Genomic DNA, 18,842 nt, shown 5'->3' on the forward strand with positions numbered 1-18,842 from the left:
CGTCGAGGAACACAAGGGTTTCGTCCTCAAGGGTTCTTCAGGATCTCGTCGACGAAGACTCATCTCGTCGACGAAAAGATACCGAGAAAGGGTTTAAGGCAGACTGAAACTCATTGACAAGGGTGCAGGTTCGTTGACAAACTTTCTATAGGACTCGTCAACGAGGTGATGTGTCTCGTCGACGAATCCGACTCTATAAATAGCTGAAACTTGGATTTTTGGCAGATTTTGGTGCATGAAAACCTCTCTCTCTCTCTCTCTCTCTAAAATGCACCCCTCCCCTTCTCTCTTCAATCCCGGCTCTATTTCTTGCCAGATTGAAGATTAGAGGCCACCACGATGCTCCTGGCGAAGTTCTCTGCAAGTCTACCGGAGCTAATCGTTGGAGAAGTTGGTTTGAAATTCATCCCAATTTCAGGGTAAGGCAATTTATTCAGAATTTGCTTTCCCTACAATTATTAAAGTCGGTTATTCCATAGATAAGTTAGCTTCTATATGTTCAAGAGATAGTTCGCATCCATGGTGTGCCAGTATCTATAGTCTCTAACCGAGATCCTCGGTTTACTTCACGATTCTGAAAAAGTTTTCAGGAGGCTATGGGTACACAATTAGCTTTTAGCACTGCTTGCCATCCCCAGAAAGATGGCCAGACTGAGAGGACGATTCAGACCTTAGAAGATATGCTTCGTGCATACGTGCTAGATTTTGGGGGTAACTAGACTCAATTTCTACCACTAGTTGAATTTACCTATAATAATAGTTACTAGGCTAGTATCGGCATGGCTCTGTATGAGGCATTGTATGGTAGGAGATGTTATTCTCCTCTCTTATGGGATGAGGTAGGCGAGAGGCGAGTTTTGGGTCCAAAGATTGCACAGCAGGCATATGATAAGGTTCGACTAATTAAAGAAAGAATCAGTACTGTGCAGAGTTGGCAGAAAAGTTATGTAGATACTTGCCGCCGAGTATTAGAGTTTGACATGGGAGATTGAGTATTCTTGAAAGTAGCTCCTCTAAGAGGGGTTATAAGATTTGGAAAGAATGGCAAGTTTAGCCCTAAGCATATTGGCCCTTTCGAGATACTAGAAAGAATAGGGTTAGTTGCCTACAGTCTAACTCTACCGCTGGTTTTATTCAGAATACATGACGTGTTTCATGTTGCTATGTTAAGGAAATATGTCCCAGGCCCGTCCCATATAGTCAGCTATGCAGAAATAGAGCTTAAGGATTCATTAACTTATGAAGAAGTACCAGTATAGATTTTGAAAAGAAAGACACAAGCACTGCGCACAAAAGAAATTCAGTTAGTAAAAGTTTTGTGGAAGAATCAAGCTATAGAGAAAGCCTTTTGGGAGCTTGAGAAGTAGATCAGACAGAGATACCCGTAGTTGTTCCAAAAGATTTAGTGGTGGACAGGTAAAGTATAAGTAGTTAGATAAGTTTCTTTTGCAGGTACATGTATTAATTTAGTTAGTGGATAGTTTTTAGTTTTATATGTGTAATCTCCCAGAGTTTAGAATGTAACCACAGTATTCCTCCTCCATAAGTGAGGGCAAGTAATAAAATAAGTAGACCATTTGCCTTTATGGGATGATAAATGGTAATACAGATAGTCAATTTCGAGGACGAAATTTTATAAGGAGGGGAGAATGTAATAACCCAAGAAATTCTTCCAAGCCTCATCAACGAACACAGGGTTTTCGTCGACGAGTGTTCTTCAGGATCTCGTCAACAAAGACCCGTCTCATTGATGAGAAGATACCGAGAGAGGGTTTAAGGCAGACTGAAACTCATCGACGAGGGTGCAGGTTTATCGACGAACTTTTTACAGGACTCGTCGACGAGGTGACGTGTCTCGTCGACGAATCTGGCTCTATAAATAGCTAAAACTTGGATTTTTGGCAGATTTTGGTGAATGAAAACCTCTCTCTCTCTCTCTCTCTCTCTCTCTCTCTCTCTAAAACACACCCCTCCCCTTCTCTCTTCGATCTTGGCTCCATTTCTCACTAGATTGAAGATCTGAGGCCACCACGATGCTCCTGGCGAAGTTCTCTGCAAGTCTACCGGAGCTGATCGTTGGAGAAGTTGGTTTGAAATTCATCCCAATTTCAGGGTAAGGCAATTTATTCAAAATTTGCTTTCCCTACAGTTATAAAAAATGTTATATGCAAGAAAATACTAATATTTAGGTCTGGGGGATGCTGTTTTCAGGATGTTTAGCTAGGAACCCTACGAGTATAGGGCAAGAATTCAGTAGGGGTTTTTCCAGAATTTAGGTAAGGGAAATATGCTATGCTAGCGATTTTATTATTTATAATAGAAGATTTTAAATGTATTTTTGCAAGCATGCAGATCAGGTTATTTTTCAAAATATTATGAATATTATTTTACAGTAGAAATTACAGAACATGAGTATGAGATTTTTAGTATTTAAATGTGTGGCATGAGTTTTATACCATATAGTATGTTGATCATGTAAAATTACAAATATTTAGTTGTACAGATGAATAGCATAAATGAGACTGATAATATTTCCCAGAAAAACATGATTTCTAAACCATAACATTTAAACAGTTTATTCAGATAGATTATGCAATTATAGCATCAAGATGCTACAGTTAGATTATTCAGAGATTACAGATATTATATACAGAGAATACAAATATTATAAACAGATATCACAGATAGTACAGACAGAAATTACAGATGATACAGACAAATATTATATATACATTACAGCTCAGAATTATAGTGTTATGGTTGTTTTTGAAATCATGTTAAAAGCAACAAGATATTTATATATATTTACATATGAATACAGTATTACACAATATCATAACCCTGTGGAAATTACAGACAGATAAATATACAATAGAGCACGGTACCGTTGCTAGTACAGAATAGAGTGCAACCACATAACGCAGATAGTATGTGGATTCCGTCTAGCTGAGCCAGGAGAGATTGCAGTCTCCCTTACGAGCTGGGTTGAGGTGGCCGGTTAGACGATGTTAGAGTTTGGAGATTGCCTGAAGAGATTACAGTGGGCCATATTGGTGGATGATACAGAGATAGATTGACTTACCTGGTTGGCCAACCAGAGTAAGTCCAGCCTACGGTCCGCACAACCCTATCATGAGGGGTTATATCATGATACACCAATCTCAGGGTATAGGAGAAGTTCCTATGTACAGATATAGTACACATCAGCGGTTTATATTATTATATTAGCAGTATGTTTAGATAGCAAACTCAGATACACAGTTGTACTTTAAAATTACATAATATACATTCTATACAGTTTATCAGTTTTCTCAGATTACAGTATCAGTATTACTTTAGTATTTTAAATTATTAACTCAGCCACCACACACTAGTAATAGCATATTTTCACTTACTAAGCGTTGTCTCATCCCAGTGACTTACTGTTTTTCAGGAGATCCAGCTAGGCGAGTAGATCAGGCTCACGGGTAGAGGTTGACTAGAGCTGCCCTTGCTGGTAGGGTAGGTGTGCTTTTTATATCAGGGATTTTGGGGATAGTTTTTAGATTTTGATGTTGTCACTGGGTGTTTAGTGTTATATTTATATTTTAGAACATTATAGTTTTATGGTATTGTATATATAGCAAATCCCAGTGTTGTGGACCGCTACTTAGTTGTGTATGATGTACAGAGATTCCTTAGTGCTCTTTTGGGCCTAAGATGTTATTATTAGTATTTCAGATAGATGATATTTATGATATATAGAAAAAAAAATGCTAAATAAGTAGCAGGTCGTTACACAATGTTTGAACTATATAGCTGGTAATGCCTTAGTTAGCATGTCTGCAGGATTTTCCTCAATAGGAACCTTTTTCACCCTAGTTTCTCCTGAAGCAATGATGTCTCTAACGAAATGCATTTTGATATCTATGTGTTTTGATCTTTCATGGTACATGTGATTTTTAGCTAAAAAAAATGGCACTTTGGTTATCACAGTCGGCATTAGCCTTTCCTCTGCTCATTCCCAGCTCCTTAGAAATTCCTTTCAGCCAAATAGCTTCCTTGAATGCCTAGGTTAAAACAATCTATTCAGCTTTTGTGGTAGAGAGAGCAACCACAAATTGAAGGCTTGCTTTCCAACTGATAGCACTCCCAAATATAGTGAATACCATACCAGTCAAAGACTTTCTCGAGTCAATATTTCTTGCTTAATCAGCATCCACATATCCTAGAATGTCATCGCTTTCCTGTTCAAGTCCTCCAAGCTTCAGACCAATGCTCTTAGTTCCTGCTAGAAACAAGGAGATCTATTTAACAACATTCCAATGAGCCTTTCCTAGATTAGCCATGAACCTGCTCACCAAGCTCACAGCATAAGCTAAGTCAGGCTTTGTACAGACCATAGTGTACATTATACTTCCAACCATGTTTGCATAGGGCATTTTATTCATGAAGGTTCTTTCCTTCCCTATTTCCGGTGATTGTGCAATTGACAACTTGAAATTCTATCCCATTGCAGTGCTCACTGGTTTTACCTTGTCCATTCCAAATATATTTAGAACCTTAGAAATGTAAGCCTTCTATGATAGGTATAACAACCTCTTGCTTCTATCCCTTACAATTTCCATGCGCAAGAATTTTCTATGTAGGCCCAAGATCCTTCATTTCAAACTCAGCTTTCAACATGTTCTTCACTTGCAAAATCTGACCCTTATCACGACTAGCCACCAACATGTCATCAACATACAGTAGTAGGTATACCATGATACCATCAGATTTTCTGAAGTAAACACAGCTATCATAACTGCTTCTATTATACCCTGAATTGATCATGTGAATGTCAAAGCACTAATACCACTTTTGAGGAGACTGTTTAAGGCCATAAAGTGACTTTTTTAGTAAACAGACTTCTTCCTTGTGAGTTTCATCATAGAATCCCTCAGGTGGTTGCATGTAGATTGTCTCTTCCAATTCTCCATGTAGAAATGCAGCTTTAACATCAAGTTGTTATAACTCTAAGTCTTAAGAAGCAACATATGTCAAAAACAACCTGATTGAACTATGTTTAACCATGGGTGAGAAGATCTCGTTGTAGTCTATCCCTTCCTTTTGAGTGAAACCCTTGGCAACAAGCCTAGCTTTATACCTAGGTCCCTTAACTCCTAAAGTACCATCTTTTTTCTTGAAGATCCACTTAGAACCTACTAATTTCTTGTTCTTTGGCTTTGTAGCCATCTCCTAAGAACTATACTTCTTCAGTGACTCCATCTCTTCTCTCATGGCAAGGATCCACTTCTCTACATCTTTGTATTGAATTGCTTCTTGGTAAGTCTTGGGTCAGCATCTATAATTTTTTCAGCAACTGTGAGAGCAAAGACAGCTAGGTTTGTGTATCCATATCTCTTGGGAGCTTTCACAGTCCTTCTTTGTTTGTCTCTTGCTAACTTGTATGAATCAGTTCCTTCTTCTTGTTGCAGTTCAGTTTCTATACTCGAAGCCTCTTGAAGTGATCTGAAACTGCTTCTGTCTCTAGTTCTTTTTTCTGACCAGTGATGTGCCTTTGGTTTTCATGCTATCCAACTTCAAGCTCCACCTCAAATTGAGATGCATAACTATTTAAGCTGTCTTGTTCAGCAGTGTCCATGAACTTTTGTCTAGCCATTTCACCCTCATTGAAGACCGCATCCTTGCTTATAATACACCTTTGTTGACTAGGAGCTTCTACCAACAATTTTTAGCCTTTGACTCCTCGAGGGTAACCCACAAAGATACATTTAATAGCTCTAGGTTCAAGCTTGTCAGTTTTAACATGAGCATAAGCAACACAACCAAACACTCTTAGGTTAGACAACTCAGGTGGTTTACCAGTCCATAGTTCCTAAGGTGTCTTAAGCCCAATAGCTGAGGAAGGGCACCTGTTAATCAAATATACTGCAGGATTTGCTGCCTCTCCCAAAATGCTTTGGACAAACCAGAATTTGATAGCAAACATCTTACCCTTTTAGGAATAGTTCTATTCATACGTTGGACTAAACCATTTTGTTGTGGTGTGCCTAACAGTCAAGTGTCTAGCAATGCCTTCTTGCTTACAGAAGTTATTAAATTCCCTTGACAAATATTCTAGCCCATTATCAGTTCTTAGTTTTTTAATCTTCCAACTAGTTTGATTTTCAGCTAAGATTTTCCACTCTTTAAACTTAGCAAAAGTATCACTTTTACGTTTCAAAAAAAAAAAAAAACAGCCATACTTTTCTAGAGAAATCATCTTTTATAGTTAGAAAATACCTTGCTCCTCCATGATATGGAACCTTTGCTGGCCCCCCAAAGTCCGAGTGCACGTACTCCAATGGTTGAGCTATGTGATGAGCTCCCATGCCAAAGCTAACTCTTGTAGATTTTCTATATACATAGTGATCACAGAAGGGTAGATCTCTTATTTTGTCCTTACCAAAGAGACCTTGTATTTCTAGTTCTAGGAGTCCTCTATGACTTATGTGACCGAGCCTCATGTGCCAAAGTTTTGTTAGTTTTTCATGTTCACTCAGCACACTAGAAACCTCACCACACATAGTCTTACCTATCGGGGTGTACAACCCATTGTTAAGTCTACCCTTCATCACTATTAAGGAGCCTTTAGATACCTTTAAAACCCCTGATTCAAATTTAAAGGTGCAACCCAACTAATCTAGCATTCCTAGGGAGATTAGGTTTCTTTTAAGGTCTAGTACATATCTAACTTCTTGCAGCAATCTGGTCATGCCATCATGCATTTTTATTCTCATTGTACCAACACTTAGGACATCACAGACCCTATCATTCCCTAAAAGAACATGTCCTCCACCTATTTTAGTGAATGACTCAAACCAGGACCTATGAGGACACATGGAAAGAACAGCCAGAGTCCATTATCCATTCCTCACCTGAAGCTATCTTAGACATAGTGAGTACCTCAGCACTCTCATATCCATCTAGGACCACAACAACATTCCCTTCAACAATTTCCCTTTTATTTGGATGTAGTTTCTTCTTGGGGCAATTTCTTTTGAAATGTCCCTCCTCATGACACAAGAATCCTTTTAACTCCTTGCCTTTAGACTTACACCTCTATCTGTTGGTTTTCCCTTTGTTTTCCCATTTATCCCCTTTTCCTTTAACACTTAGACCCTCACCAGTATCAGTTTTAGATTCTTCCTCAGCCTGCAACTCTCTAGAGTGCAAAATAGATTGAACTTCTTCTAAGGTTAAAGAATCTCTACCAAACATGATTGTTTCTTTGAGATTTTGTATAAGATGAGTCTAAAGAGCTTAACAGTAATATAGATTTATCCTCATCTTCTACAATTATATCAATTTTCTCAAGATCAAGAATGAGTTTATTGAATTCATCAAGATGTTCAAGAATTAACTTACTTGGTGTCATCTTGTAAGTGTAGAGTAAAATCTTCTTGTGCAGCTTGTTGGCTAGGGACTTTGTCATGTACAACTTTTCCAATTTGAGCCAAGCTGCAGTAGCTGATGTTTCTTTGGCCACTTCCCTTAGGACTTTGTCACCGAGAGAGAGGATGATTGCACTATGTGCTTTTATGCAGTATTTATTTCTTCTCTTTCTCTGAAAGTGTTGTTGGCATATTCTTTTCGCCTAGCAATGCATCTTGCAGTCCCTGCTGAACCAAAAGGGCTCTCATCTTGATCCTCCAAAGGCCAAAGTCATTCTCCCCTGTGAACTTCTTAAGATCGAACTTAGTTGTCCCCATTCTTGTATGCTAGCTCTAATATCCCTTGTTAGTACCGAAGGAGCCCATGGGTGAGCTTGATACACATGGGTGAGTACCAACTTAACCCAAAAGCTTAAGCCTATTGGGTCTTGGATCCAACCATGTATATAAACACCCATCATCCACTCAAATTTTTCAATGTGGGACAAGCTCAGAAGTGGAATTCTCAATAATTTTTTATAATTAAGTGCCAACTAGGATAAGTTAGCAACATGTGCTAGCAGTATATAATCCCAGGTCAATTGCAAGTCAGTTACAAGTCTATTAGTAATGTTGGTGTAACAGAATGAGATTAAGACCATATAAAGGAGTCACATGGCATCAAGCTGAGATGTATAAATTTCTAGTAGAAACAACAATGCAAATATGTTCAACAATTAAGCACGAGATCAGATACAGAGAGAAAGAAAAGAAGCCTGCAAAACCTTAAGAGAATACTTCTTGTACCCGAGAGAAGATCTGTGACGGAGGCTTGAGTTTTCTGTTGTGTAGTCTTGGTGTTTTGATTTTAATCTTCAATAAAGAGTCGCCCTTGTTGTGTGGATGTAGGTCATCTTGGACCGAACCACGTTAATTGCTGTGTGTTTTTCTTTTTACTACATTTTTCAAGTCTGTCATTCTAGATTAGGCATCTTCTCATATTCTCGACTGGTGCTCTGGAATTGTGCTGATATATTCAGCATAAAAGAATTTACAAGTGGTATCAGAGCCAACGATTCGTAACTCTGGTGAGTGACATTGTAAAAAGTCGACACATGAAGCTAATTCTCCTGACGTGCTAACAGTTGGAGGACCAAGTGTGTAGCGGAGACCAATAAGGATCATCTAGGTTGGGGATAGATTCTAATAGGGTCAAGATATAAGAGGTAGGATTGGTTCGGAGGCACGTGAAATGCAATTTGATGCACGTAAGAGATCAATGGTAAGGCCCACTTGAGCAACTGTTGGGGAATTTGGCTTACTCCTAGAAGAAAGATAGTTTCCGTTCAAGGGGGAGCAGTTGGAACTCACAAGTGAGGGGGAGATTATTGAGAATTCCACTTGTGAGCTTGTCCCACATTAGCAAATTTGAGTGGATGATGGGTGCTTATATACATGGTTGGACCCAAGACCTAGTAGGCTTAAGCTTTTGGATCAAGTTGGTGCTCACCCAAGTGTAATCAAGCTCACCTATGGGCTCCTCCGGTCCTAACATGATTGAATTAGTTGCTCAATTGAGTTTGTGTCATATTTCATACATTATCTTAAGTTATTGAAGCATATAGGGTGAGTTGTGAGTTAACATAAATTTATTCTTATCTAAACTTTTGCAATGCATTCACTAAACTATACATATTAGACTATTACTCACCAAACGTTTGACAAAATGCGTAAGAATCATAAAAATTAGAAAAAAAAAATCTAATGCACCCCCCAATTGAGTTTCCTAAGGGACCAACAAGAAGTAATCCATCTCACACCGCATATTAATTAGATTGTCATAAATTCATTAGAATACATTATTGAAACCCAAAATTTATTATGTGAAATTTACCTAATTCGTATTTGTTTTTATTTAATTAAAAAATTACAATTTAAATGAAAAATTAGCACATACCTAACTCTTTCAACAAAAAAGCGCATTACTTTCATAATCAACAATGCTAAGCTTTTGTGACGAGTGACTATTATGGGCTCACGTGACAGTATCAGGTTGGATCTAGTAAAATTATTGTGTTTCATTCATATGATCTTGTCATGTGAATTCATGATGACACGTGTCCGTGACACTCAACAATTCCCTTTCATAAAATAAATTTAAAATTCAAAATTGCATAAAATTATTATTGTTTACAGGAGTTTTTTTCCCAATTTATCTCTTTTTAAAAAAATATATATTTAATAATACCTTATTCTAGGAAGTATTTCCCAGAATGACTCTGACGTAATCTCACTACTTGGTCTAACGAGATTTAAACAAATCTCGCTGGACCAAGTAGGGAGATTTGCCATGTGTCACACCCAAGATAAACATAGGCAAATCTCGCTACTTCGTCTAGCGAGATTTTCTTGTCACGCATCTAGACCAGATTGGGCTACCATTTAAATCTCGCTACTTCGTGTAGCGAGATTTGTTTAAATCTCGCTGCACCAAGTAACGAGATTTGCTGTGCATATGGAATTTTTTGTGCTCTCCTTATTTATTATAATAATGATTAATTAAATTATTAGAGGGAAGAATCATTTATTAATTTAAATTTTCATATAGAATAAATTACATTTTGTAATTTAGTTAAAAATATTATTTTTATCATAAATTAATATAACAGTCATACATTATAAATGTACAAGCAAGATTATATTTAATTAAATAGGGAAATCTTCTATTATTTTATTGAGTCGAAAATATGTTAATATTAATTAATCTTATGGGTTTTTTTTTGTTATTATTATACCTATTCTTATGAATTCAGTATTTAAGATAGCATAAAATCTCACTTTGGTTGCCTTTGTATGTTAATACAAAAGTAAAACAAAGAAAGCTTAGATATAAGAAATTTTGTAAGGATAAAATTTGTATGACAATAAGCAATTTGGTGCTAACCTTGTCTGTGTCTCTATGTGCTAAATAAGTAGCATACATAATTTGAGGGTTTATTATTGTAAGATCACACTAAAGTACCCAAAAGCTTAAAGCAAGAAAAAACCTCTTTTTATCAACATCAGCAGAAAACAGATTACTAACCTTATCTAGTTCAAACTTATTGGATAATAGTCTCTTAATGTCACTTCCATCAAAGGTATTTTCACTGTGCGCAACAATCACAGGTTGTTCCTTGAGAATTTGAGCAACACTTTCTGACACCTTTTTAAATTTCACCAGTAGGGTTTCTTGCCAGATAGGTTGATCAAGATCATGTTTAGCACAAGTTGGTTCCATAATGTTGCTCAATATTGCATTTACTTTTTCAGTTTCTGTAGAAATGGGCTAGGGTAGGTGAAGGACTTTAATGACTATTCAATAATGATGTTGATTCACAGTAATGGCACCTGCCAACACAAATGAATGTGGAGAGCAGAGTTTATATATATATAAAGCCTTGTGTCTGGGGCCCTAAAATTACTTCATTTAATACACATATTAAATATACAACATAGCTAAATAAATCCATGCATGGGACAAAGGGCCCTAAAATTACTTCACAGGTACTTCTTCTTCTTCTTCTTCTTCAGCAGAGTTTATATATATATAAAGCCTTGTGTCTGGGGCCCTAAAATTACTTCATTTAATACACATTAAATATACAACATAGCTAAATAAATGCATGCATGGGACAAAGGGCCCCAAAATTACTTCATAGGTTCTTCTTCTTCTTCTTCTTCTTCTTCTTCTTCTTCTTTGATCTCGTTTTATTTGTTGTTTTTAGCACTTATATATATATATATGCTTCTCTTCTCATAAATGATTATAAAAGCTTAAAACTCCAACATACCTTTAGACTATACATTCTTGAAGTCTTGAAACAACATAACTCATTTGATGTGGTCTTCTAGATTTGTACGCCATGTGTGTATAAGATAATCTTTTGGCCTTACTAGCATGTTCAAACCCCCCAAAAAAATTGTTCTTGTTACTTGAATCATTCGCCTAAATGGAAACTAAAATATGGCTTTTAATACTTGATAACATCAAGTATCCATATCCTTTGGATCCATTAGCTAAATAACTTAGAGTAATCTTCACTCATTAGTTAATTAACTGTTTGATTTAGGGATGGGGTTAGCGAGTCTCAGTTTAACTAGGTTTTGAACATTGAGCTGGATCAAATTATAAAGGTATTTGTGCTTATCGAAATCCTTTTTTTACACTTGTTACCCACACTATTTCCTTGGATTAATTTGAAATAGATCTGTGATCATAAACGTAGGCATGTTGGCTAACAAATATAGTCTTCTAGTTTGAAATTTGACTTCGTTTGGTACATACTTGAGCATGCATGTTGAGTTCAATGGGAGATAAAGGGTTCAAATTTCAGGAATAAAGTTTGGCCCTCTAATTATTGTCAACCTTCATGTGTACAGTTGCACTGATATGCTATGCTCATTTAGCAGCAACTTTCATTCACAATTCATGAAGTCTGACGTCATCTTCTTTTTTCTTTTGTGGTAAGCATGCAGTTCTTGACCTACTTTGCAGGCATGAATTGTTTTGACATAAACCATGGTATATGCCCAATGGAATACAATATAGGAACTACTACATGCCCTAAGAGGAGGGCATGTACCGGGGAAAAGTAAGGGAAAAAGGTAGAAAATTACTGTAGCTACTAAAATAATGGTTATTGGAGAGTTTTAAGTAAAAATAATCTTCTCATTAGTGTATATTAATAACGTATGACTGTTTATTTACATTGTTTATTTGTTCTTAACTCTATATTCTTTAATATGAATAATAGTAATCTGAGTATTGAAACTCAAATTTTGATATACATTTAGCGTAGTGAGGGCGTCCAATTATGTAAAGAATCATTACTGTAGAAATTTCGGTAGAGTCCCCTTTAAAAATTGAGCATATCCTATCCATGCACCTGTTCAAAGAAAACATTTATCCTAAACAATCGATGCTAGTATGTTCGCAACGTTACATTCACAACTTTCATACACATTCAACATATCAAATTACTGTAAAAATTTCGGCAAAGTCCCCTTTAAAAATTAAGCATATCCCATCCATGCACTTGTTCGATGAAAACATTTATCCTAAACAATCGATACCAGTACATTCACAACTTTTGTACACATTCAATGTATCAAATTATTGTAAAAATTTTGGCAGAGTCCCCTTTAAAAATTGAGCATATCCTCCATGCACCTGTTTAAAGAAAACATTTATCTTAAACAATCGATACCAGTACATTCACAACTTTCATACACATTCAACGTATCAAATTACTGTAAAAATTTCGGCAGAATCCCCTTTAAAAATTGAGCATATCCATTCAAAGAAAACATTTATCCTACACAATCGATATCAGTATGTTTACAACGTTACATTCACCACTTCATGTATACGACCGTGAGAAACATTCCACAAAACGTTCATTCACACATGTCATAACCAAATTTTATTCACATATACATCTTGTGGAAAATGAATAAATATTTCTAATTATAGATAAATAATACAACGATGCTCTATACAATTGAAAAAAGAAAAAAAAATATAATGTTGTACAAATGAAATAATAGAACAATGATCTATACAAATGAAAAAAATGGCCAAATAGATGCTATACAAAAGAAATAATACAACGATGATCTATACAAATGAAAAAAAAATGAACAAATAGATGTTGTACAAATGAAATAATACAACAATGATCTATACAAATGAAATAATGAACAAAGAGATGTTGTACAAAGTTGGACAAAAGAATCGATCCTACTACTCTGTGCCGCAGGGAGGTCGTCTTTGATTTCAAGGTGTCTGCCGTCTGCGTCTGCCCTCTCCTGGCTGCTCCTCCGCGTCTGGCGTCTAGGCTTGTCGATGTGCTACATGTTCGTCATCTCCGCCAATAGGTACTACATCATCTATATCCACGCAAAGCGGACGGGGAGTTAACTCGTATGAAGCCTCTGGATGAGTCCAAGGTGGCAAAGCGGGTGCATCGACCTCCTTCGCATCGAGAGGGTCGTCTAGTAGGTATGACATCAACGGGGTGGCAGCAGAGTCAGACGGGGCGTCCGCCTGTCTACTAGATGGACCCACAATATTGGCAACTGTCGATGGGGCAAATGGTGCGAACGGGCCGAATACATACTCCTCCTGTACAATGGGTGGTGAGAAGGCCGGACTCGACAGATGACTGGAGAAAGCTGTTTAACCTCCTTATACTGGAGCTGATCGACCTCCTTGTGGTGCTGGGGCCCGTGGTGGTGTAGGGATCCGTCGCCCGTCCTATTGGACAATGTCCAAACCTGCTCTCGCTAAATTATGGACAACGGGCTTTGAAGAGAGTAGGTCGACCTATGCAGTGTGCATCCAACACAATGCGCAAACCATAATCATCAAATATGGGAACAACCTCGTAGAGGACTGTATTATTGAACCCTTGCAAAAGGTATCTTACGGTCATCTGCAATGCATATTGATCTGGATCAATATACAAATATTTGTATTTCTTCATTTACAATTTATTTAATTTACAGTTATGGCCAATTCGAATTGGTTGAACTGACAGAGTACTATAACTAACACCATCTACTCCGGTTATAATGTCCCCCCCTATGTACAATAATACCATCACCGGAGCACTGCTTGACCTTCTTTCCAATTAGATCAGCACTCGAAAAAAAAAAAAAAACCTACGTAAAATAAAACTGTATGTATAAGTGATATATATTACTTATAGTAATCAAAAATTAATTTCACTAAGTATACGAGACAGTATAAGCATCCTTTTAACGCAACTACACTAGTTATCTATTATTCAGATTTTATCATCTGACTAGTGCAATCTTCCCCATATGTTTCACTCATCCTTTTAAAAATATTTTTGCATGCATTTAATTGTTTTCTTCTTAATACATGGTTACTTTTCTGGGAAAAATCCTACCGAAATTTCAGCAGCATGTCGTTTGTAATTTGAACATTTTTCCATTTTTACCATGTCCCTGAAACGTTTGCAAGTAATGTGATGATTCAGTATGAGCATGTGAGAACCTACAATATCTACCAGCATGCAATTCACATTACTGCATCAGCTATGCAAGAGGTATTCAGATCAAATTGTCATTCGGTTTACAAATCAAATTGAAAGAATATAATCAGAATATAATTATGAAAATATGCAAATGATTATGCAATGGTTTCGCTAGTGACGACCATGACTTTGTTAAACCGAAGGTTAGACTTCTAACGTCAAGTTACGGGTATCCACTATGATATTGAAACCGATAATGAGTATGAAAATATGCAAATGATTATGCAATGGTTTCTCCAGTGACGGCCATAACTTCTTTAAACTAGAGGTTAGGCTTCCAACGCCAGGTTACAATTATGCGCTATTGTGACGACCTGCTTTATTTCCATTTTTTTTATTTAATAAAATCAATATCATAAATATCAGCAGATCATAGTCCACCTGGACCCGTGGGTATCAGAGATACATCAAAACACATAACGGAAGCCTAAGCAGTAGGAAACATAAAATCACATTATCATAAATACCAAAACATCCATCATAGTACTATAAATACCAGAGTCACTATATCCACTGTATTTCAGTATATACATCCCAAAAACAAGATCTAAGGACATTTCCCACAAAATCCAATTGTCCATACTAAAACTTACCCTTCAAAGAGGGCAGACAAATAACACTAGATCAGCAGGGCTTTTCTCGCTCTCCTATCCGGGGCTCCTGAAAAGTTTATAAAATTTTGGGGTGAGACACCTCTCAGTAATGGAAATAAACTAACACCAATGTGTGGCAACATGAGTATTCCGTGTAATACATATACCATACAAAACATATTTAATAACTGTTTTTTCAAATTTGGGAAAACATATATATCATCAAAACATGGCAGAACATACTGCATTATCATAAACATATTTCATCTCATATAATATAATACAAAAAACATTTCTGGTAGGTTAGTTGGTTGTTGTCATGTATTACCTCCATATGACTGGGTTGTGTGGCTCGAAGGCGAGACTTGACAATGGTTGGCCAACCACTGCCAAGTCAAAAGTACAGTCTGTAAGTCTGATGGGTATGCCTAACCTGGTCCATACACCAGGGGCGCTCACACACTTCCTAAAAACCACATCGACCATCCAATCTCACACCACTCCGTACAATGGCGTTAACACAAATATCATGATCATGATGACCATGGACACATAGCAATGGTACCATGCAAATGCTAGCCTAGACCAAGCCAACTAGGTTCTGATATCATATAACATATACTGAAACTGTGATACATGGATATTTCATATCATTAATTATCAGAACAATCATATCATTTTGCATATATACGTTTATCATGAAAAATCATCGGCTTGTACACTGGTATTTCACATTTTACCATAGTCTGACCCGTACACCGGCAAATCATATCATAGCCCAGCCCGTACGCTGGCAAATCATTTCCATAGCTCGGTCCGTACGTCGGCAAACATATCCATAACTCAGCTCGTACACTGGCAAATCATACACATAGCCCGGCCCGTATGCCGGCAAATCATACACATAGCTCGGCCTATATACCGGCAAATCATACACATAGCTCGGCCCGTACGCCGACAAATATATCAAAATCTCGGCCTATACGCCGGTTTTCCATTATAAAAATCCATATCATTAACACATTCCCAGAAAACAGTATTTTATAACAATTTCTACTCATGTCACACTAACAAGTTTTTCGCATATTCAACACACCATCATTTTCAACAGAATTTTCCCAAATATAAATCATATATAAATATATTTATTTTCTTGAAATCAAATGCTATAACAATATACACATTTTTCATAAAATATTAGTTTAGTTTATCCCCTTACCTGATCCCTGAAAAGCCCCTAAGAAAATATGTCCTACACCCGCAGAGTTCCTAACTTAACACCCTGGAAAAAACATTTTCCAGAACTAAAGTTCAGTATTTATACGTGTATAACAATTCCTACAACTATCAAATAACCAAATACTGAGTAGAAAGTATTACCTTGGATTTGGGATGGTTTCCACCTCAGCCCCACCGACAATGGGCTCTAGCAGACTTGCAAAGAACTTTCTCAGGAGCGTCATGGTGGCTTTAGATTCTTAAACCGGCAAAAATTCGGCCCGAAATCGAAGAGAGAAGGGGGAAGAATCGAAGGATGAGAGAGAGAGGGTTTTTGCACAACATTTCCATAAAAAATCCGAGTTTTTCACTATTTATAGGGTTGGATTCGTCAACAAGCCATGTCATCTCGTCGACGAGTCCCTTAATAATTTTGTTAATGAAACTCACTCCTTGTCGACAAAATTTAGACTACCCAAAACCTCTTTCGGTATTTCCTCATCGACGAATCTTGCCTTTGTCGACGAGGTCCTCTTATACCCTCGTCGATGAATCCCATGTGTTCGTCGATGAGGCCCTGATAATTTCCTTTGGTTATTCCTTCCAAAGTGTAATGTCGTCGATGAAGTCGACTACCTCCTTCTGTTTCCAGTTTCCATTCCCCTTTCTTTTTATTATTTAAATACCATTATTCTTTGGGTCGTTACAGCTATGATATTGAAACTGATAATGAGTACGAAAATATGCAAATGATTATGCAATGGTTTCTCCAGTGATAGTCATAGCTTCGTTAAACTAGAGGTATCCGCTATGATATTGAAACCGATAATGAGTATGAAAATATGCAAATGATTATGCAATAGTTTCGCCAGTGAGAGTCATAGCTTTGTTAAACCAAAGGTTATGCTTCCAACGCCAGGTTACGGGTATCCGTTATGATATTGAAATCGATTATGAGTATGAATTATGCAGCATAATAAATATTTTCTATTAAAAAAACCCTCCCATTGCTGGTTAAATTAAATATTTTCTATTAAAAAATAATATAAGATTATTATTTTTAATTAACAATAATCTTGTTATTAAAGTATATTTACAACATATTACTATAATAACTAATATGCCATAATACATAGTAAAATAATATATAGCCATTTTTAAATAAATTTTGAATAATAATAATAATATTTTTATAATTAGAGACTTAAAAGCTAATTAGTTTAATTTTTAATGCAAATGTAATTATTTTCTATTAAATAAAATAACATAATATTATTTATTAATTAGCAATAACTTTATTATTAATATATATTTATAACATTTGATTATCACATTAATTTATGTTAAAAATAGTATTTATAACTAAATTAATTTTTTGATTTATTTAATAGTAATTTAAATTTATAGATGGTTCTTTTTATTCATTCCATAATTTAATTATATTTTATTAATAATTAATAAGTTAATAAATAATATAAAATTATTATATTTAATTAATAATAATCTTATTAATTAATGTATATTTACAGCATAACTCATTGCTTTATAAATTCTAATAACTCATTGCTTGCTCTCATATGGGAAGACTGACATTGCATTCTGTTTTGGGGATTGGGAAAGATGTAGACAAATTATTACGCTAGTATAATAATTAAAAATAGTAACTTTATAAATGTTAGTTACGAAAACTATGCATAATAAAATTTAATTAATTAATATAGAGGAACAAATTTATAAAAATTAAAAAAACAACTTAACACTACATGCATTTATAGTTTCAAAATTGTTTAAATTTAGTCACCTTGTGCGTACAAAGCAGTAAATTGTAACATTATTTATTAGGAAATCTAAAGTTAAATTATCCAAAGTTGTATTCAAATAAAAACATCTCATTGGATGTGAATTCTCGAGCACATTAAGTCTTAACAAAAAAAAAAAAAAAAGCAATAAAAATTGACTCACAACCTTATACCTTTAGTTCAAGTCACCGCACGATCCCAAACTTTCATTATGTTCATAAAATTTTTTTTTGGAATTCTCATATTTGCTGTTATGATTATTATCAAGTGTTATTGCTAAATATATTATAATTAGAATTTTTATAAATGCATTTCAAATTACAAGGATAAAAGTAATCTAATTATAATTTGAATTTAAAAATATTTTCTAAGTTTAGCATTCTTGAACCTTCATGTTATATTGAATATGATGAATTTTTATTTCCATCAATCTTGAGAATCATGCCAAACAAAAAAAAATATTTTCATGAGATAGTAATTTTTTTTTTCAAATATAATATTTTTAGCATGCCAAACATATTGCATTTTATTTTTTAGGTAAAATTTTATTTTCTATGAACACATTCAAAATAAACTAAGCCAAATCCCATAGAAATGTTTAATCAATACTGTAAATTTCACATACAAATTTTGGCATAAATACAACATAGGAATTTCAGCATACATACAACATACTAAAAAGTAAATTTCACATAATATATAACAAAAGTAATCAAGAAAAACCCTAACCTTAAA

The sequence above is a fragment of the Malania oleifera genome, chromosome 4, assembly GCF_029873635.1.
Source record: "Malania oleifera isolate guangnan ecotype guangnan chromosome 4, ASM2987363v1, whole genome shotgun sequence".
NCBI lineage: Eukaryota > Viridiplantae > Streptophyta > Magnoliopsida > Santalales > Ximeniaceae > Malania > Malania oleifera.